The sequence below is a fragment of the Uloborus diversus genome, chromosome 1 (assembly GCF_026930045.1).
Source record: "Uloborus diversus isolate 005 chromosome 1, Udiv.v.3.1, whole genome shotgun sequence".
Classification (NCBI taxonomy): domain Eukaryota; kingdom Metazoa; phylum Arthropoda; class Arachnida; order Araneae; family Uloboridae; genus Uloborus; species Uloborus diversus.
Window position 1 is genome coordinate 108,943,008 of NC_072731.1, and position 22,104 is coordinate 108,965,111.

The 22,104-nt window shown below is 33.4% G+C and overlaps 1 protein-coding gene across 1 annotated transcript in view; it reads left to right on the top strand.

Moving 5' to 3' along the window:
* Nucleotides 1-1,017: 1,017 nt before the first annotated feature.
* LOC129231254 (uncharacterized) overlaps nt 1,018-22,104 on the top strand; it is a 143,827-nt gene continuing 122,740 nt past the window's right edge. The window contains exon 1 of the mRNA XM_054865536.1: nt 1,018-1,223. The gene's annotated coding sequence lies outside the window, so the exon portion shown is untranslated. The remainder of the gene's footprint in view (nt 1,224-22,104) is intronic.

A 22,104-nucleotide genomic window follows, 5' to 3' on the forward strand; every position in this document is an offset into this window, starting at 1 on the left:
TAAAAAAAAAAGAAATAATTGTTTCAAAGCGAACCTCTGGATTAATGACTTTGCTGTGAATCCCCTCCATCATTTTTCAATTTTTAGTTCAAGAAATGATTTTATAATCTTAAAAAAATAATAATTGTTTCAAAGCGAGCCCCTCTGGACTAATGACCTTGCTGTGAAACCCCTCCATCATTTTTCAATTTTTAGTTCAAGAAATGATTTTATAATCCTAAAAAATGAAATAATTGTTTCAAAGCGAGCCTCTGGATTAATGACCTTGCTGTGAACGAGTTAACAGCCAGAAGAGGCTTTCAGAGATTAAAAGAGAACCTATTTAAGGGGGATGTGAGGCAAAATGTAAGATTATTTACCTTTTTTCAAAATCAATAAATCGGAATTGGTTTTGAAATTTGCAGTACATTAAGAAATAACAATGTATTAATAGAACTTGCGTTGGAATATTATTTTTCGATTTTGGTAGTATATTTGTAATTAAAAAAAAAGGAAAATGTATTTTTTTTTTTTGGCATGTGCAAAGTGGATTTTTTTCTCTTTTGTGTACCAATTTTGATTTTCGATTCAATATCATTTATTGTCGCAACGGAACTGTAAATGTTTTTATGTCTTATTATTAAAAAAAAAAAAAAAAGATGAAAGAAAGAAAGAAACTTTGCAAAATGGTGGATGTGTAGAAAAACATATTCAAAAAATCTCAACTCAGTGCTCGTGAAATTCCTTGTGTTCCAGAAAATTGTGTTATCTTTTTTTTAATGCATGATTTACACATTTTTGGTACAATAAAAAAACGTTTAATAAATACCACAAAAGAATGTTAATATTCTTTTTGAAAAAGCTCATCTTCGGTTAATATTGAACTTCAAAACTAAGTGCGAAAAGTCTTACGAGCGCGTCATTGGCGACCTTTAGCGGCTTGGCGAGAAAGTAACATTTTCAATGGCGGGTCACGCAAATTCTTCTCACAAGGTTCTCAAACAGCGTGCACTAGAAGTTCTAACAGGTTGATAAAGAGAGGAGCGTAGGGGAAAACCTCCTCGTCTTCTTTGGGACAGTTATCTTTTTTGAAACGAGGATTCAGAAGGAAGAATAATTGGAGAAGTGCGGTTTTTAATTAAACTGTGAACATGTGATATCATTCCTCCAAAAGCGTTTTTCATAATCGTCTGGAATTAAACTTTTCGAATTTTACAAAGGATAAGGATTTATTACTAGTTCAGGTTAGTAAGGTTTTTTAAAATTTTGTAGTTTGAGCTTATCAGGAGAAATTTTGATGTGTTAGATTGTGTATCTAGTTTGCAACATTCAATTTTCATCCCAATGAAGAGCTATTTTGCGAATGTAAAATTTTTTTAAAAGAAAGTAAACAATCCATCACAACAACATGCCTAAAATTTTTCTTTAAAATTATATTTTATGCCAAAGTTTGTTCAGAGACAGCATTTGTAATTCATTCTTCAAAATAGAACACTTAAAGTGAACCGTAGTTTAGAAGTTAAGTTTCTTTAAAACATAATTAGAGAAAATGAGTTGATTTTTCAAAAAGTTGTAGTTTTTGCTAAATAAGCAGTTTTTTTTCAAATTATTTAAACTTTTGTAATATTTTGCTGTTCTATTTTACTGTAGTAGAATCCAAGGAAAAGAAAAATGCACCAAAGTTTTATTGAATAATTTTATATTTTTTCTGTGCGGGATTAAATAAGTAACATTCATCAGTTTCTTTCTTTTTTTTTTTTCTTTTTCGTTAGAAAATGCTTCTTAAAAATGGAAGATTTAAAACCTCAAAATTTAAAGAATTGCAGCTAAGTTTTAAAATGCAACTATTAATAAATGCTTTTTCTTCTTTTTTATTGCGAAGTACCTATTAATATAAAGAAATATATTTTAAATATAGGGTAGACCGGGGCACGTTTACGCAGTACCCGTTTTTCAAAACGAATTATAACTGAGGAGCCAATAGTCATAACACATTGATGCTACTCCGTAGCAAATATTCTCACAAGTTTTTGAGCATTACTGGAGCTACGGTACAGCATGCAGAAAGAATAATCTGTTTTTTACCAAGTTGAGTAAATTTGTGTTGAACGTTTTGAAGCTTATTGTGAACAAAAAGCTTAGTTAAGAAAAAACAAATATATAAAAATTAGCAGATTTTTATCCTTTTTTGAGAATTGTATTTGTATAAACTGAAATATTATTATCATTTTTTTTTTTTTTTTTTTGCACGTTAAAAATAAATCTAAGCTTGGCGACGGGGCAAGTTTACGTTTTGAACGTCGGAGCACTTTTACTATCGTTCTTACTGTGTCTTACTTAAACGTGCCCCTGCACTTTTTTCGCTCCAAACTGTCTCACCGGCAATTTAGTTTTTAAGTTTACCATTTAATTTTTAACGAAGTTACTCATTCGTATCTTATAGCTTACAATCATATAGTGCTGTCTTCATGCCCTTTCAGCTTCAACGTTATACACACTTCAGTCTATAATAAATTTGCTTTATTTTAGCGATGGTAAGACATTATGTTCAAAACACTAACCGAAAAAGTTAGATGTCAAAATAAATATGCGTAAACGTGCCCCGTGTTCGGGGCAAGACGTTGACGACTTGGACCCCAAAATACACTCATGTTTGTGAAAAATGCAACACCAAGAAGGAATCATGCAAATGAACTGAAATTCACAGGAAATGTATGGCAGGATAAGATATGCAAATGATTAGAATTACAGAGTCGTCGCGTATGCGTGGACCGAGTTACGCTCTGTGAACTGCTGCGTAGACTCTGTACATAAAGGGCTGTAAAAGTATTTTGGAATCATTGTATGATTATCTGCCGATCATAGATGTTTCTCTAGTATTATTCAATATGAATTGTTCAAAACGCAGAGCGTCATACGAACGAGTAACGGAGTTCGAATGTAGCCGCATAATCTACATGCGTTAGGGTGAACTTAATTATAGAGAAATTAGTGCCCACACTTGGTGTAATGCCTCAACTGTGGTGTGCAGTTGTAAAAGATGGACAGAGGACGATGAAATTAGCCGAAAGACTCAAGCCAGCCCACGCAACCGAACAACACCACAAGATTATCGACACCTCTACCGTCTAGCTGTGATGGATCGTATAGCGCCCTCTCGTACACTAGCACAACGTTGGAGTATGGCTCCAGGAGTCACACTTGCTGCATCCCCGTTCGTCGACGTCTGCTGCCTCTGAGCCAGCATGCAAGGATTACCCAATGCAGGATTTCCTTTACCTTTAACCATTGTCACTTCCGGCTTCAATGGGCTCACCAACACACCCAATTGCGTGCGAACTAGCAACAGGTCGTCTTCTCTGATGAGTCTAGATTTAATCTGCACTATAACGATGGACGTGTATGCGTCAGACGTTACACATGGGAATATCACCTCCCAGAGGGTGTAATAAGACGTTATGCCGGCATAACGCCAGGCGCCATGGTCTGGAACGCTATTGAATATCAAGGGCAGCCCCATCTAGTCCGAATTACGGGTAAACTCAATAGCGAGCGCTGCTTCAGGGACGCTGTGACGCCGGAGGTACTACCCTTTCTTCAGAGCATTCCTGGTGCAGCGTTTCATCAGGACAATGCACGTCCACGTGTCTCACATAACGTACAAGTGTTCTTCGGTGCACGACAGGTTACGCTACTAACTTTGTCTGCGCGTTCTCCGGATATGACACCCGTCAAACATGTCTCGGATTGCGTTGGTTGGAGACTCGCCCATGTTTCTCGTCCGACAGTTGGTACGGAAGAACTTCAGCTTCAGATTGAAGCCATATGGGATGTTATTCCCGATCGTGACATTTAGAAACTCTATGATTAGATACAAAACGTGTACAGGCTGTCATAGCTGCGCGGGGTAGCTACATTCGATATTAATTTACGCCAGTTATTTTCATTTCAGTGATCTGTAATATTGATCGTTAATTTGTAGCACTATGAGTAACATGTGTAACAAATTTTATCCTTTTCCAATGAATCCTTCATGTTGTTGCAATTTTTACAAACATGAGTGTAATATTTTTAACGGTTAAAAACATAAGCTGAGCAACTACTGAATATACCAATTTTGACTCCTTAACTGCTTCATAATACCGCAATGTCTGAAATTTCCTAAGTTAAAACATAGAATTAGAAAATTCTTTGAAAAAAATCCTCGTAAACGTGGCCCGGTCTACCCTACATTTTTTAAATTATATTTTGGCAAACCACATAAATGTGTCATGTACTCCCATAACTACTATGTGGTATACATATGTGGCATAAATATATATCTATTTTTGTATGCATATATCTATACATTTTTGTAATACAGAAGTGTAGAGGCGACTACTATCGCTATATTTATTGCTTATCATTCGGATTCACTACTGGCCATTAATTTGCAGATTTGAGTAATGAAATCTGTTTTCAATACAATATAATTCCTCATCAAAGTTGGAATTAAACAGCCCTGCAAGTAAGCTAGAACGATGTGATTATTTATCACTTGAGACCAGTGCTAGATTTACCTATAAGCTAAACAAACAACTTTGGACCCTCGATTTATTGAGGGTCCCCAAATCTCGAAAAAATACATGATTCCTTTCTTAAAAAAATTAAAAGTACTTGAAAAAATTAATTCATTTCCAAGTATTTAAAAATTTCGAAAATGTTGTTGGTACACCTCGAATAGAAAGGGGGTAGCGAAGTGTACCAAATTCAACTTCTTAATACACCCTGTGCATCAAAATGCAAAAATTATGATTCTCGCGTTTTGTTGCATATTGTATGAGATAAATCTTTGCGACTCACAAGTTTCACATCTTCCTATTTCTTTGATCCCGAATTCAGTATTTTGGAAGTCCTTTTGTTACTGCTGTCCTTTTGTTTACTGTTTTTGTTACTTCTTCTGCATACTGTTGATCTGTTTAGCAGGAGGAAAAAACATTAGACTACTGTTCTTTTTCATTTTCTGCACTACTTGTGTTTGAAAAAAAAATGTTGCTTTGAGAAAGCTTTAGTTATATCTCTTTTTTAAATTTAAAAGAGGTGTTTCTTATAAAGCTAGAGCAATTCTGTAAAATTATACAATGAAGTATTAAATTGTCAGAGATTGGAACGTGTAAGTGAACTGCTTTAAATAATTTTATTTGTTCTGAAGTGCTTAAAAATAATGAAATATGTCTTTAAAACTTCTTGTAAAGTGCTTTAATGTTATTTCTTCTCAAGTGTATATAAACCATTTAATTGTCTGAATGGCCAGGATGGTACTCTCTCGTTACATACTTTCTAAACAATTCTATCGCCATTTTTAGACCATTTCTCTTAAAGCATTTTATGCATATTTTACTAGAGATCATTTTACATTTAATTCAGTACTGCGTTTGTTGGTCGATTGTGGGGATGATCAAATATCAAAACTAACTGTACAGAAAGCTGATGCAAGCAAGTGACGATGCGTTCACTTTTCTTCCCCCCCCCCCTTCTATTCTGTTGATTAACTCAATTTCCCACATAAGGCCTCAAATGAAGAATTTTATATCTATTTTTTTAAAAAACTCTCAGAGGGGGGGGGGACACCCGAACCCTCTAAAATGATGGGTATTTCATACTCCACTTAAAGGGAGTCATTGCACCACGCTCCTGATACCCACCACCTCCGAGGTCAATAAAAAGAAAAAATAAGACAGCTAAAGCATTGTTGAAACGAAACAAAAAATGCCATATAGCTGCCAAAACTCTCCCGAAACGTTCGGAGGCTCTCGAACTCCCTAACGAAGTAAACATCTCATTAAAACAAGCGAGATTTCCCCAAAAATGGATTTTTCAGAGATTAAAATCCGGAAAAAGTACTTTGGTAAAACAATCGCGATCGTAAAATCGGAACTTTTCATGCAAGTGTATGAAGATTGTTTGGGTCCGATCATTTTTGAAACACTTTTATTCTATTTTCCTTCATTCAAAAAGTTTTTGTTTCCCAAATTTTTTTCTGAACTTCCTTAAATTTTACCTGGTGCAAGGATTATTAAAAATAGTATAACTTCAATTTCCGAATTTCGAGTCCTATGTAGATTAAATTTAAGAAATCCCTACTTGTACTTAAAACATCCCTTTCACACTGAAACTTTTGAAACTAAATTCATTCATGCTCCCTAAATTTACACATAAGTCTCTCGAATTTTCATCCTTCAGTGTTAGGAGCTATTGTTTCTGTATCAGCGAAACAGACACATAGTGAAAAAAATGGCTTATTTTGCCTCCAGTAGAAATGTTTGGACTACAAAAGGGGCACCCCATACCTGAAATTGCTTAGGTCAGCCTTAAGTCTAATTCCGGCCCTGTATCAGAAGGCGATATATGTTAATCGTTTTTCAACCTCTTTTCTTTTTCTGACCCCCAATAAAAATAGGAAAAAGAAAGAAAAAAAAATAGATAGGCGTTTGAGTTAGGCGAATAAAAACTTGTTGATAGAATTTTTTATATAACTTATGGCCCGAAAATAGCTTTTAAGTTCAATTCTTCGTTTGCTGTATATCTTCTTTGTTAAAAGATTTGATACGCGTGATTGCAAATACTGCGTCAGAAACATCAAGCTTTCTATTAACCCCTTGATGACCGTAAGCTTTTCGATGAAATATGGTTTTAATAAGGTGGCTTTGTGGTGGTTACAAGTTTGCGGTGTTTTCAGAAAAAAAAAAAGAGAGAGAGAGAGAGAGAGAGAGAGAGAGAGAGAGAGATAGAAAGAAAAATAACTTTACTTTTTTTTTGAACAACAATTAATTTTAAACAACTTTTTTTCCCTTTTTTTTTGCATTAACTTTTTTTTTTGCAAACATTAAGATTCTAATGTCTCAATAACATGAAAAAAAAAAAAAAAAAACACACACACACACACACACACACACACACAAAAGCATTTGTATTTAATAATTTACAAAAAAGAAAATACTTACAGGAACAGCACTGTTGAACTTGAGTACTCCTTTAACTTCTAAACGTACTATTTCTTAGATGAGTATTTTCGTTTTTGAATTTACGCCCTGGGTTATCGTTTGACACATGCCTGATGCCAGATAGTGAATAAAAAAATAGTGTGTTGTAAAGACATACGATTGAAGTGAAACTTTTATCGTTTCTCTTCTTTTTCTTTTTTCTTTTTTTTTTCTTTTTTTTTTTTTTTTACATTCTAAACTGTCACTTTACCCGCACGTTCTCTCTCATGCCATGCTCTTTTTCTTTCGTCGCCTGACTTGGGCATATTCACAACATTTTTTTTTTTTTTTGATGAAGGAAGAAAAATTGCAAACAACGAGAAAATTAAACAAAACTCGAAATCCGCTTTTTAATTGTTTCTAAAAACAATGAAAAATAGTAACTATTATAAAATTAATTTTGTTAATAAAAATTAACAAACTAATTTCAAGGCTGAACTTTAGCAATGTGGATTACATTTTTAAACCAATGACTTGAGTTAAATCAAAAAAATCCTCGAAAAACTGTATAAGTTGAGAAGTTCAGTTAAAATCCACAAATATGCTTGCTTAAATTCAGCCTTGAAATTAATTTGTTGAATTTATTAACAAAACCAACTTTATAACTACTATTATTTCTCATTGTTTTTGAGAACAATTAAAAAGCGGTAGTATTTTAACTTTAGAATCGCTATAATTTTTCATTGTTTTTGCAACAATTCAAAAACAACCACGCCACACAAAAAATGTTGCGAATCAGAATTTCAAAGCACTCGCATAAAAAGTTTCACTTTAAAAAACATTGGAGGCTTTGTTTCTTCACCATTTATCTATAGAACATCAATTAAATCCGTGAAATGCATGCGTGAATAAAGCAGTAATCAACAAAAGTAAACACAATAATTTTCATAACGAAAAAAGGAACCTCCTTATTTTCAGTCAAAAAAACGACTTCTAGCATTTTTATTGACATTTACCTTTTTTTTTTATTCAGAAGATCAAAAGTAGTACTATGAACTTGACATCTAAAAATTCCAAAGAATTCATTGCCTTTACCACGAGAGCAAATTCACTGACTTTCAAGTCACTCCGTTTCTTTTCTTGCTAACTTTTCTGCGTCGCATTTTTTCCTTTATTGGTTTCGCCTAATTTAATTGCGATCGTCTGTCAAAAACTGGCCGTGAATGGTATGTTTCTTCCTTTCAACGTATAGTGACTGATGCGCGTGAATACTGAGAGTGAGTTTTTTTTTTTTTTTTCCTCCCCGGCAATGAATCATTATTCAAAACAATTTTCTTCAAAAAGTTTCCTCCACTGTCCGTAGTACTGTAATTTATTTTATACTTGAAAGCAAAATGATATGTTTTGTCATATAAGTTATCGTAAAATATCTTCATATACACGAGAAAAATACTTTTGAAAATACGACTGAATACCGTCGAATGATCTGATAATATGAATTAAATGTTTCAAAGATAACCTAAGACGAAGTTATTCTGCAATGTAGTATTGAAAGTTTAAATTATAATGCTTGAGCATTTTTCTTTAAAGACTCATCGATTTTTTTTTTTTTTAATTGTTATTATTTTCATGAATTCGACTTGATGTGTGTTTTGTATTGATGAAACATTATTTAGACGTGAGCAAAGTCTTGAAACACCGACATTTCATCACATTTGAAACATTAACAGATTGATTCTTTGTTTAAATGTCATTTAAGGATTAGCCAGTGAAAAGAAATATTTCGATTTATTCATGATATTACTATGTAAGCAACAGCAAGTTTCGAGATTTAGATTCAAAATCGGAAACATCAGTGATGTAATTTGTTTCCATTATAGATCTATTTATTGACTGAGAAATATTTCGATTAATTTTTGTTAGAATGTAACCGGACGGCAATTTTCGGAGATTTAAAAATTAAAATGTCAAACATAGGTAATGCAATTCATTTCACTCCATATTTATTTTTCCCTTCAGCCTTTTCTCTCTCCATCAAATGAGTGAAATACAATTAAAAGAAAATAATTGTTTGGAAATTATATAAAAAGACAGCTGTTTTGTTATAAAAAGAAAACTTATTCGAAGGTTTTTTTTTTTGAGTAGTCACAAATTCGTGAAATACACCGCCAGCTCAGTCATTTCCAGCCGAGGACTGCAGTTTCGTGTTTATTAGCACTCATCAACCCGGCATAGGAAAGTGACTGAGCTGGAGATGGAACTGAGCTGGCGGTGTATTTCACGTATTTCTGCTTTAGCCCTGGCTATTGGGCGGTAATTTACTGAATAGTCACAAATTGCTTATTGCTCTCACTTGATCACAGATGATGTTCCTTTGATTTCTTTTTTATACACAGAAATGCAAACTCCTCTGGTCCACGGGTCTCCTTCAGCATGTCCCTCCACCTCGGCGGGGGCTTCCATGTACACTGGAATCAAATTTATTTGTACTCAGTTCTCTCGACTTTACACAATCCTGTTTAAACAAAAACAGCATCCGACTCACAATATCCAGCCCATGGCATCAATTTGAGTTTTGACGTCTTGAATTCAAATTATTCTTTTCGCAATTATGATTGCAATAGGAGCCATCTGTAGGAATAAGAAACTCCACGAGCAGGATCCTATCGCAATTCGTGATTGCGAGAAACATAATTTTGATTCAAGGTGTCAAAATTCAAATTAATGCCTTAAGCTGAATGCTAGTTGTTGTCTGTTGAGTGCTGGATGTTTTTTAAAATTATTTTAAAGTTAATATCATGTATTCTTCATTACGAATTAAAACATAAAACTTCATTAAATCATCTGCCCCACAGCTGTCAGTTTTACTAAATTGCAAAAAAATATTTCACTCACTTTTACTTCTAAAAGATGAAATAGTTTTTTAAAAAACAATAAAATAAAAAAATGAAATAATTATCTCCAATCATCGGAATAGCAAAAAAAAAAAAAAATATATATATATATAATTCTCATCCTCATATAAATAATAGCCGATGATCGAGTAACTCGCATATTTCAACAATGAAACTCGCGCCACGGCATGATAATTTGATAATATGTTTGGGTAATGTTTAACATACAGAGAAATTCTTTATTAGGACAAGGCTGATCTGGTAACTTAATTGTTTTACTGGAAGACTGTGTCATTTCAGGGCGATGATGAAACGAAAACATGGTCTATTGGAGTTTAGGGCTAATCCATTGCAAGAGTTACCATTTCAAATATCAAAATACCAAAAAAACAGGCAATTGCTTCCGTCAAATGTGGGAGCAATTTTCACCCGTCATACCTTGACGGGCAATTTTCTTGTAGTAATGATAAAAGTATGTTCAGCAAAGAATGGTATTTTTAAATCTGAAACATCTTGTGAGGTTGTTGAGCATTGATTTAGAATTTATGCTTATTAGAATGTTTAAGTTATTGGGCAAGGCTTGTTCCGTTAAAATAGTAGTTGAAAGCAGATGATATCTTCTGTAATGACATTTAAATATAAGTGACTGTTTAGTATGGAGTAAATTTATTTGTCGAAAGCGGATAATATTTTCTGTAATGAAATCACAAAAGCGCAATAGACACGTAACGAAATTCCATTCTCGTTCCTCATCCTATAAAAACAATTTCTCTCTGCAAAGAACCAAAACTATGACGTAATTTTCCAACCGATTCACTTAAAGCACAGCAAAAAACATTAGAGATGTCTTTTTATCACTTAGTAGCTTCAACCGAAGCTTCCTGGATAACAAGATCTCGAAGTTGTAGCTGACTTCTGGATGCTGTTTCACTTGCATCAAAATCCTCATCTGTCAACTTAAGGGCAATTTCTTTGTCTTATTACGTCGCTCATTCTACCATGAAATTTGTTTCGTTCCTTTCTCTTCTTCCAGAAATAATCTGCAAACTTTTTCGTGAGCGTAAACATGACACTGGTGGAACAAACTTTTACTGTGTTCATGTTGAAACTGTAGGAAATAAAAATATCGTAAAATCACTTGTGAAAAATAATGAATGATTAGTAAAGTAAATCACCAACTTTCAATGTGAGTATGTTAGAAGTAGCAGATACTGTGTCAAAAGGACCGGAGAGGCATTTGGTCGCATCAAATTCTCTGGCATGCTTAAGAACAAGGGTTTGCAACTAAAGCATCACGAGTATCAGAGCAACCATTCCGGAGGCGCTTTCACTCTTCGGTGAAATTGTGTGATAAGAGAAAACAACAATAACCAGATTTCTAAGCAGCCACCTTACATCACCTTTAGTGATGGTACCAAAATTTTCCCTAACTCCTAAAAGTCGCGAGATGCAAGCGTCCTCGCATGTCCTGTCCGACTATTCAAGAGCAAGGTTCTAAACCGTCCTCTTCTTATATTGAACTAGTTTTGAATCTATTAAATCATAGACATCCTTGATTATGTTAGCTGTAATAGGGAACTAGAAAGAAGAAGAATATAAAACTTGCAAGGAATCATATTAGAAACTCTTATTTCAAGGTCACGTTAAGCACCTTCCCCAATTTACTAAGATATGTGCGTTCATTCAACTTGATGTGCTCTACTTTTCGCCAACATGACCCCCCCCCCCCTACTTTTCCCTTTTAACCTTACCTTTAGATATATTGGGGGGGGGGGGGGGCGGATTTTAACTGTCGGCAAAAAGTAGGATAAACCACTCAGCTCACATCAGTGCATAGAACGTCTGTGAACTGTTGAATACTCTTCGCCTTGAAATTGCTATCTCTCGTAATTCCTTGACAATTTGTGAGTTATTAGTCACCTCAATTTCTCATTTTGTTCACATTTTTGCCGAAATAGTTTTTGATCATTTTTCATTAAAAAATGTATTACTTATGGAAAACTGATTATCTTGCCGTTGAATAATAATATTAGTTGTTACGTGTAATTAATCAATTGTAATCTTTAATCACAAAAATGTTCAACTTTCATTAAAATTATTTGTTAACTGTTGGCAATTACATCGACAGTTTGTACAATACAAGGATACTCGCAAAAAATGGCATTATAGGCATACCATGTATTTTCTCAAGCATCTCATCTTCATAATAATTATGTGAGGTATTTATTTACTTGCTTTTTCAGCATCCCAAAATTTGATGAAATTACTTTTGTCTTTCGGCTCTCTGTTGTTTCAAAACCATTTTCATCATTTTGGCTTCCCATTCAATTTTATCTCCTGCAACTAACAAACGATTGCCTTTGCAGATAAACTCTATATCACAGAGTACGCACAAAAATTATAAAAATTAATTAGAAGATATAATATTTACAAGGATCCCTAGTGAGCCCTTGGACATCTGGGTAAAGAATTCGGTTTCAAGTAAAGTTTTGGATATTCCCAGTGACGTCACTACCGAGGGCTAGAGGGGTGGTTCGCCCCGGATGTCACCCGTCTAGGGGTGATAGCCAAAGTGGAATTGCAAGTTTTTGAAAAATATAAAGGCTTTAATTCAGAAAATTTCCCCCAATATTTAAATTATATTTACTCTATCAAACGCAGTTGCATCACCAGGACGAACCTCTTCTTCCCCGAATAATTATCAAAGATCATCTAAAAAGCATTTTTAAAACTACAAATTTTAAAATTTGTTGGGAGAAACCCCCAGACAGTGATTATTATATTCAGAACTAGAATCATACTGTCAATACTTAGATCTAGTAGTGACTTCCTCTTAAACCAAAAAACTGAAACCCAATATCTTTTCCTGTGTTTGAAATAGTTGAGAAGCGATCAGTTTTATACATCACCTTACTTTTTTGATCTCGCAACGGTCCTCATAGGCGTCTAGGGCAAATTACATAAAAAGTGTTTTTTTTTTTTTTTTTTTGTGCAGTAGCCAACTTAAAATTTCATGCTGAAAGTATGTAGTAGTTTTTGAACATTGTATGAATTTTATGTTGACATAGAACTCTGAAACCGTTTTTTCTTGAGTTTGTAAAGGGTGGGGGGTGACACCACAAATTACCGCCTCAGGGATCACCTGTGCTATGTACGCCACTGGTATTACGACAGAGTAGTAGGAATAAAGTATGTGGAAATGTGTATACCAAATGTTTCAGGGAGTTATTTTTCTTTTCGAAAGATACTTGCATAAGCGTCAGAGACCATGTATTTTTTTTTTTTTAAATTTGAATGCTTCAAAATAATTTATCGCTAGGTCTCAAGGAAAATTTAGAAAATCCCTTGTGAGTCCTGATCTAACGCACGGATTTGTTTCGAATAAACTCCACAAAAGATAACTTTTGAAGTAGATTTCGTTTAGTTCTGGGTGAACTTCCCGGGAAACTAATTTCCTTATTCATTATTTAATGTTTTAATTCAACCTTGAAACGGTTAAATTGTTCAAACTATTTTCCTTAACTTTTTGTTTTCGCTCAGGATCCAGAGTAATTACCATAACAAAAAAATTTAAAGTACTTTTACTTTCATTCCATTTTGCAAATCAGCTATTAGAAAACGATAAAAACTTGACTGTCCATTTCTGGAAAATAATGCAGACGATTATCATGCAATCATTTTATGGAAGTTCCAAATGGGTTGTAATGTTCGAAACGTAAGAAAATAGCATACTATTTTGCATTATTCGAATGTCGTAAAAAAATGCGTCATTAAAATAAGAGTTGTAACAGTTCTTAAGAACACTTCAGGAGTATTTCTAATTATAATCGGTGAGCAAAAAATAGCTCTAGAACTGGTGTGGCGAGAGATTTTTTTGTGGTTGATTCGCTCCATATGTTATGAAGGACGATCTTAGTTTGTCCATTCCGTGTGGAAAAGCATAAAAAGGACATCAATCTGTAGTAAAGAAAATGGCGTTGAGTTGTAAGGAAATTAATTCGTTTTCGGAGGCATTGAAAAAGAAAAGAGTGAAATTTGCATGGAGAAAACTAATATCAAAATTCGAAGTCAGATACAAAATTATAGTAGAGAGAGAAACTTCATATATCTAGTTATTGGGAAAGAAAAACAGAAAGAAAAGTAATTTGAACTACGAACTTATCGGCTTAAGATTTTCTATGAATAGCTAGATGAAACCGAAAGTATATTTGAAGTGAATTTTATCCCACAATTTCTGTTCTATGCATTGATAAACCAGTCGGTGTTACTCCAAGGCACGTGTATACAATATTTTTTTGAATTTTGCGCTTTGATCCGTTCTTTCTACAATCTATATTTTTAATGATATACATTACTTCGAATCATTATGTTTAATTAACCCTTTTATTTGGGGAAATCCTTCTCCCATAAAGCATGCTACGCTTAAGTTTACTATGACTGACAGATTTCAAATACTGAATTTTTGAGCTTGTTATACAATTATAACATTTTTATTTCGCAAAACACACAACGGAAAAACTCGTTGAGAAAGCAAAAACATTTATTTACTTAATACAATAGAATATTTTTTTCAAAAAGATTTTAACTACGAAAATACAAACTAATATGTATGGTTGTGTAAACGCTAAGCGGCTAGAGGCCAAAACAGTACAAAAATATTCAGTAAAAACACAAATTATCAAGACAATAAAATATGGAAAAATATCAAAATTATAAAACTTGAAATATTAAGTTACTTCTACCCCGATGCTTTTACTTTATGTATTGATAAAGCCATTTGTTGTTACTCTGAAAAAAGAGGAAATACAAAATAAGACCTCAGAATGAACAGTAAAGCAAAAGGTACTGGTCCTTCGTTTCTCCATTTTATTTATTTATTTATTTATTTATTTATTTTTTGTAATTTTGGTATTTATGTCTTATTTTACTGTATTGATAATTTATCTTTCTATTGAATATATATATATATATATATATATATATATATATATATATATATATATATATATATATATATATATATATATATATATATATATATATATATATAGTATTAGAAAAAGAAAAATAACAATGCAAAAAAAAAAACGCCATTTTGCAAATTTAATTTTCACGGCTTAAAGGTAAAGTACGTTGAAAAGAATTTAAAAAAAAATCGTAAATAAAATTCATGTCATTAAAGGTTGAAATCGCTCATTTGTACTTTTCCAATCTCGGAACAAAAGCAACTTAACGTGCTTTGAATAAAATGCAATCCATGGAAGATTTATTAGGTATCCTTCGACAGCGACTCCCCAAAGCTTACAGTCTGTTATCAATTGGGTTCTGAAATCGTACATGTGCTCATTGTTGTTTGATTCTTATAGGATCTTGTTTTTATACGATTTCACTAGTCGATGCTAAAGCCCTTTTAGACGATGCTATTCATCAAATTGCATGAAATATAAGTTATTTCTCTTAGGAGCTTATGTCATTTGAAATGTTAAAACGTATAATCCGGCTCTTAACCTTTTCCTTTGTAATCCTCGCTTGGAAATGTTCATACAGTAGAACTTCGATTTTCCGAAGCCACTTTAACCGAAGTCGGTTTCTTTGAATTTTTTTAGTAAGTGTGGATCGCTGTTAATTCAAGTTTTTGAAACGTTGTTAAACTTGAGGGCAATCGAATCTTAAAGCATATTTTCTTACAGCGTATTTATGTTTAAAACTAAAAAACAATAGATCAATTTAAATGCATCAATAAAGTCACAATGCAAATTGAAGTTAGCTGTATCAGGCATTGTTAAATTTGCATTGCATTTCCCGACTTGTGTGATTCCTATTGGACGAATTTCATGATTAAAGTAATGGCCACGTAATTAAAAACATCACATTTAGTAGTTATTTTGTAAATATAAAAATGCTTAAATCCATAGCTAAAGCTTCCGTGGCCTTTTAAAGTAGCCTCTTTTTCCCTAAATTTAGGATTTATCGAAAGTGGTTTAATTCAGATCACTTCGGTTAATTCAAGCAGGGGTGCTCCGATGGAGATCATGGGAGGTCATCGTGACCTCCAAAAATGCCCACATTTAGCAAATGTTGTCTGACAATTTTGAAAATTTGGAGACATTATTGCAGTTTTTATGTGTGCATACCCTTGATTTATCATTCAGAAAAATTTGGACTTCTTTTCTACAAATTGACAATTTTCGCCCTCCCAAAAATTCTAGGTTTTACTGTATGTTAATCTAATCACATTTATAACCTTTTCATTCCAAATGTACTTGATGATTAAAAAGTTGCAAAAAAAAAAAAAAAATCTTCTGTCCCCAAACCATTTGAAACTAATGAACTTTTTTTGAAAATAATGATAATAATAATAATGTCATTATCATCATGTACATGGCAGCACGGGTAGGTCAGTCTCAAGCACAATTTGCAAATGATAACTAGTTAAAGTTGGTTTTTTTATGGTGTGGATCGTTAAGCTATTTTCCTCTTCTGCTATGAATTTTTAACAATCAAGTGTTTTATTTTATAACTAGCCGCCTACGGCGACCAGCTGGTCCACCTTTTTGCGCCAGGGTTGCCGCCTTCGGCGGCTGCTTAAACAATTTAGAGACGGTATTAATCAATGTTTTTCTCTATATGTCAATATTATCATTCGCCTTTTAACGCCAATGTTGCCGCCTTCAGCGGCTGTCTAAATACATTTCGTCGCGATATCAATCAATCTCAATCTACCTATATCATTAGTAGTTTGAATAAAATATCTTCTAGATCTGTCTCCAGTTCCGTCGTTTGGCATATTTTTAAAAGAGGGGGAGGGGAGACACAAACAGTGTACTCTTCATGCAAAATTTGTCGAAAAATAACAAAAAGCATTTCCACTTTTATGTGAAAGCATTGTTTTTTCAAAGTCATGGTGTGTGTGTGGGGGGGGGGCATTGACACCCCGTTGAAGTTCCTTAAATGACGGGCATGTCTCTTTCTTGCTGTCCATCTACTATATCGACCTCTATATTTGTCTATCTATATATCTATCTATATATCTATCTATACGATCTATGCATATCTACCTCTGACCAGTAATTAACAATCTTTTTACTTTCTTCTATATCTAATACATAGAAGAAAGTATTGGATTCGTGCAAATTTTCGAATTTCGAATTTTGACGGATTCGAACGTTTTGAGGTGTGCTGAGTCCATTTCAACTATTTTTGGAAAATGTCTGTCTGTCTGTGTGTGTGTGTATGTGTGTGTGTATGTATGTGTGTGTGTATGTGTGTGTGTTACGTCTGTGTGTGACCAGTTTTTTGTGGCCGCGCTACAGCAAAAACTACGGCATGAAATCGAACGAAACTTGGTACACATATGTGCCCCTATGTGAACTTGTGCCCATTGGTTTTTGGCGCGAATTCCTCCAAGGGGGGTGGAGCAATGGGACGTTTTTTGAGTTACGCGTTATTGCTATTCCTCAGGAAGTAACTGGCGGAATCAAACAAAATTTGGTCCATATGTTGCCATTAACAAGAACAGGTGCTGATTCAATTTTGGTGTCAATAACTCAAACGGGGGTTGAGCTATAGAACGTTTTTCGTCGTCAATTGTGCCTGCTGTATCTCAAGAAATAATGAACGGAATGAAAGAAAAATTTACCGGCAAGTACCCCTTAGTGGGTATAAGAGCTGATTTTATTTTGGTGTCAACAGCTAAAAAGGGGGGTAGCGCAATCGCCCGTTCTTTTTTTCCATTGTGAGTGCCCTATCTCAAGAAGTAATGCTACGTTCTGGTTGAAATTTGGAATATATGTGAATCTATATGTAAACAGGATTTGGTTCAACTTTGGCGCCAATCGCGCCAAGAGGTGCTGATTTATTTTTATTATCATTATTTTTTAGCGAATAAAAATAGTTTTATTAATGCAACAATAAGAAAGATAAATCGTAATAGATTGTCGTCTGCGTATTTCTCGTGATTTTAATTGTATGGAAATGATCAGAAATATTATCTCAATGATTTAAAATTTTTAACTGTTGCCATCTTATATTTGTTAACAAATAAAATATTTGTAATTAGTTCAAGCAAGGCTTTTAAAATAACTTTCAATTTTCGCTCTTTGCTTTGCTTTTGCAATAATTCAGACATTGGGATGGTCGTCAAGTTTTTGCATGTGTAATTTCGTTTTTGTTGGGAATATTGCTTCCTCGTCAAGCATGGGGAGGGATCAAAAAAAAAAAAAAAAGAAAAATATAGAAGAAAGTTTCGTGATGGCCACAACATACTAGTTTTATTTATATAAGTATTAATTCGAAAAAAACATTGTTTGTCCACTTAATCTCTATCTATCTCTGTATCTACCTAACCTAACCGCCAATCCGTAACAGAAACAAAGATCGTGCAAAAATCCTGGAGCTTTATTTATTTAATTAAAATTGCCCGCAAAAGAAAGGCTCTATGTTCCCCGTAGTGTGCAAAAAGTAGCGCTTGCAAAAAGATTCCTATTGCTATTCAGAGTCACAACTGACTACAACTGTATTTATGTCGAGGACTGCATACTAAGTGTCTTGCCTCCATTATTTTATATACCGATAGATGGCAGCACCATCACCGGATCGGACAGTTAATGAGAATTTAGAACTAGTCTAGGAGCTAATAGCTACCTGGTGCTAGCACCCCCAGAGGTATCGTTTCACTTGGAGGACATTGAGACCACTAGCATATTTAACGTCGCCCAGTCCCCTTTAATAACGACGGTGGGTCTTCGACCATCGAGGTTCGAACCCAGGACCCTCCGGCCCCGAATCCGATACTCTACCGATCGGGCTACCACGGCCTTGCAAAAAGATAAAAAAAACTATTTAAAAAAAAAAAGTGAAGAGAAGGCAAACGATTCCAGTTGGATCACGTGATGCGGTAAGTTCGGAATTCAGCCGGCAAGCGAACAGCTCGCGTTGTGTTCTGCATTAAAAAAATTGTAAAAAAAACAAGCTGTTACGTATTTTTTAAAACTTTTTTTCTTCTGAAGAGAGCGGAATGTTTTTACTATTACCAACTAAAATTTTAGAATTGAGGATTCAATACATTTCGCAGGATGGGTTTCGAAAAAAAATAAACTCAGAAAAAAATGTTAAATAAAGGTTTTTTCAAAAATCTATAAAAAATACAAAAATTGCTCCATCTTCAAAATTTTTTCATTCATCATATTTAAAATTAAATTTCCTACACTATAGTACAAAAAATATCCGTCTGGCGCGATTAGTTCTGGGTCTGTGAGGTTAAAAGTACTAAAAAGTGCTAAAAATAACATAAAACTTTAAATAACTTTTTTTCTAATTAAAATTTCGAAAATCGAAGCCCGAGGTGCACATCTTCGGCAAAAACTACACCCGTATACCAAATTTCATCTTTCTAGGCCTTACCGTTTTCCTGGGATGCGTGCCACAAACACACACACACACACACACACACACAAACATCTTATTTTATTATATGTAAGAAGATAGATAGAAGAAGATACAAGTATCAAACATGAAGTTAAGCTGAAAAAAATTCACGTACAGATTTTATTTTCGTCTCTTCCGTTTTCAAGTTCAAGAAACGGTACATCTTTTTTGCCCTCAAAAAAACAGATAATTATTTTATCCAAATAATTTTGTGTTATAAGAGTCCCAAGATTCCAATATAAGTATATTAAAGTATTAATGTCTTCAAACTCTGTTTTTTCTTCGGGTATGATGCGGTTAATCCAGAAAACTTCTTGCTACACAGAGTTTGTAGAGTTAGCATATGCCAAAATGATAACTCCAAACCATATGTATTAATTAACTTTGCATCACTTCATAATTTTTCAGTGCAGTGGACCTCAAAAAGAAATGCTGAAAACCCAATGCTGCAAATTGCTTGCAAGATTATATTATCAGGTTTCTCCTTTTAGTTTTAATTAAATTTTGTGAAACAGACCTTAAGTAAATAGGTCTATGCAAAAAAGCCTTCGCATTTAAATTAGAAACAACCAAGTTTTAGTAAAAGTATTAGGTTTCAAAAGAAAATTACTTATTTTTAAGTTTCTGGCATTCAGTTACATCACTTCTTAGATACTATTATTGTTATGAATTATAGGCAACTTATCACTCAAACAGATTTGTGACGTTTAGGGGACAGATTCCTCATTGCACTACTAAGTTCACGGGAACTTAATAATTGATAATGCACAATCACACACATAAAAAGCAACGGGTTTCACTCTAAAGCACATGCACACAAAGCAAAGCTGCATTCAAGGGGTGGGCTTTTAGGTTCAAAACCCCTCCGAACATTTCCAAAGGCATTCCAAAACCTGCCTTTTATCGTACTATTATTTTTGCTGGAAAAAATATTATTATTATTTTTTTATTCATTTATTTTTTAATTTCATTTAAAAACTGAAATGTTTATTATTAACAGAATTATACAACTCAGAGCTGTATCTTCAGCATATATATATAAATTATTATTGTTATCATCATCATCATCATTATTATTATTTTGTAGTTTGTGCGAACATCATTTCTTACAAAACAAAGCAGCGTTGTCCTTCATATTCAAAAGCATCATAAATCTTTAAATTTGAAAGGGCTAGATTCTATATTCCACATCTTTTTTGTATTGTCAACTAATCAGAATTTAAGAAGTATTACTTAGAATGCACGTGTATGAGTACACACATCAATGCTTTCGAGTTATCGAAAGACACATCAATTAATAGGGATGCAAGAAAGTTATGTAGTGTACTCATTTTTCTTCATTAAATTACGTCACCAGGTACCTACATTTTTGCATAAAATTGCAACAGAATTCAATAGAATACATGAAAAAAAGTTTAATTGATCAAATAAATTTCGCAAAAAATGCGTTCGGTAAAAAAAAAAGTCTGGTTACGGTCCTGATACAAAGATAGAAGGAAAAAAAAAGACCATACGTTTAGAACAAAAGCAGAGCTTCTTTTACGTTAAGAAATGTGTTTTTATTGTCGGCAGGTGGTAAAAAAAATGATGATCGCTTCGGGATCTATTGTGTTTTAGGAACGAAATCGAAAATTCTTCCTCAAATAGTGACATTACTATTTCGTCATTGCACGAATTTTTGTGTTTCCGCTTGGATGAAGTTCAGCTTATACTTTTCCTCCTACTCCTCTTGATATATACATGTCATGAAGAACAAGCGCCTGTGTCTTCGATGGTATAAAATAGCAGAGTTTGCAGGAATAAAAATGTATCTTTGTAAAAAAAATGAAAAGCGTTTTCTCACTCTCTGATTAGATTGCCATGAGAAAATTCTAACTCTTAAAAGGGTGCCGTGGTTGGAAAAAGTTTGTTGATGCTATCCTTTGCATCACTACATAAGTATAAATATCAAAGCTCTAGTTAATGATCTGTCGATATTAGGATATTACTAGGCACATTTCATTTCAATATTCAGCAAAACCTCACTACAGTAATACTTAATGAACCCAAGACAAATGTGTCGAAAGGCAATACTTTTAGTTTACAAGAAAACGGCTGATTTGATATGCTTTGGGACATATTAATAATTTTGTGAAAAAGATCAAATCGTAACAGGCAGAAACTGCACTATCACTGCACTAGCTCCAAGTACCTTCACCACAAGTTCAGTATCCGAAACAGACTTGTCATCGAAGAGATTTTTAGCGCAAGAGGAGGGAGAAATCAGAATATTTTTCTTTTGTCCATTTGACACTTTTATAGATCTTCAACATAAAAGCATGATTTTCTATTTTGTTTGTCTTTAATGGGACACTAGACGTTCAAAAGGAAGAAATTTCTGTCAAATTTTTGACATTTTTATTTTTTGAATTTATTTGAATATGAGGACAATTTTGTGAGTTTTGTTTTATTTATTATAGTATAGAGAATGACTTAAAATAAGTTTCAGTGTTGTGAAATCAAAATAATTACGCAAGGGACTTTTCAAAGTTTTGTTAATTATCGTTAAGGTTATTTATATTTTTTTAAATAATTGGTCTTCTGATTAAAATTTTTTAATGAAATTTTATAATTAAGCTTGTACCAGTGTTTAAAGTATATGGTTGAAATTTCATGCAAATCCATCAATAATTAAAAAAGTCCGTTTTCAACGTTCAGTGTCCCCTTAAGCATTATTTGCTTGTGAAGGGCATTTCACATCTTCTACGAGGGTTGATCCAAAAGTAAGGTTCCCATGAATTTTACGAATATGTCTATTATTGAAATTTACATCGTTAGAAGGAGAAACGTTTCTCTATGTTTAT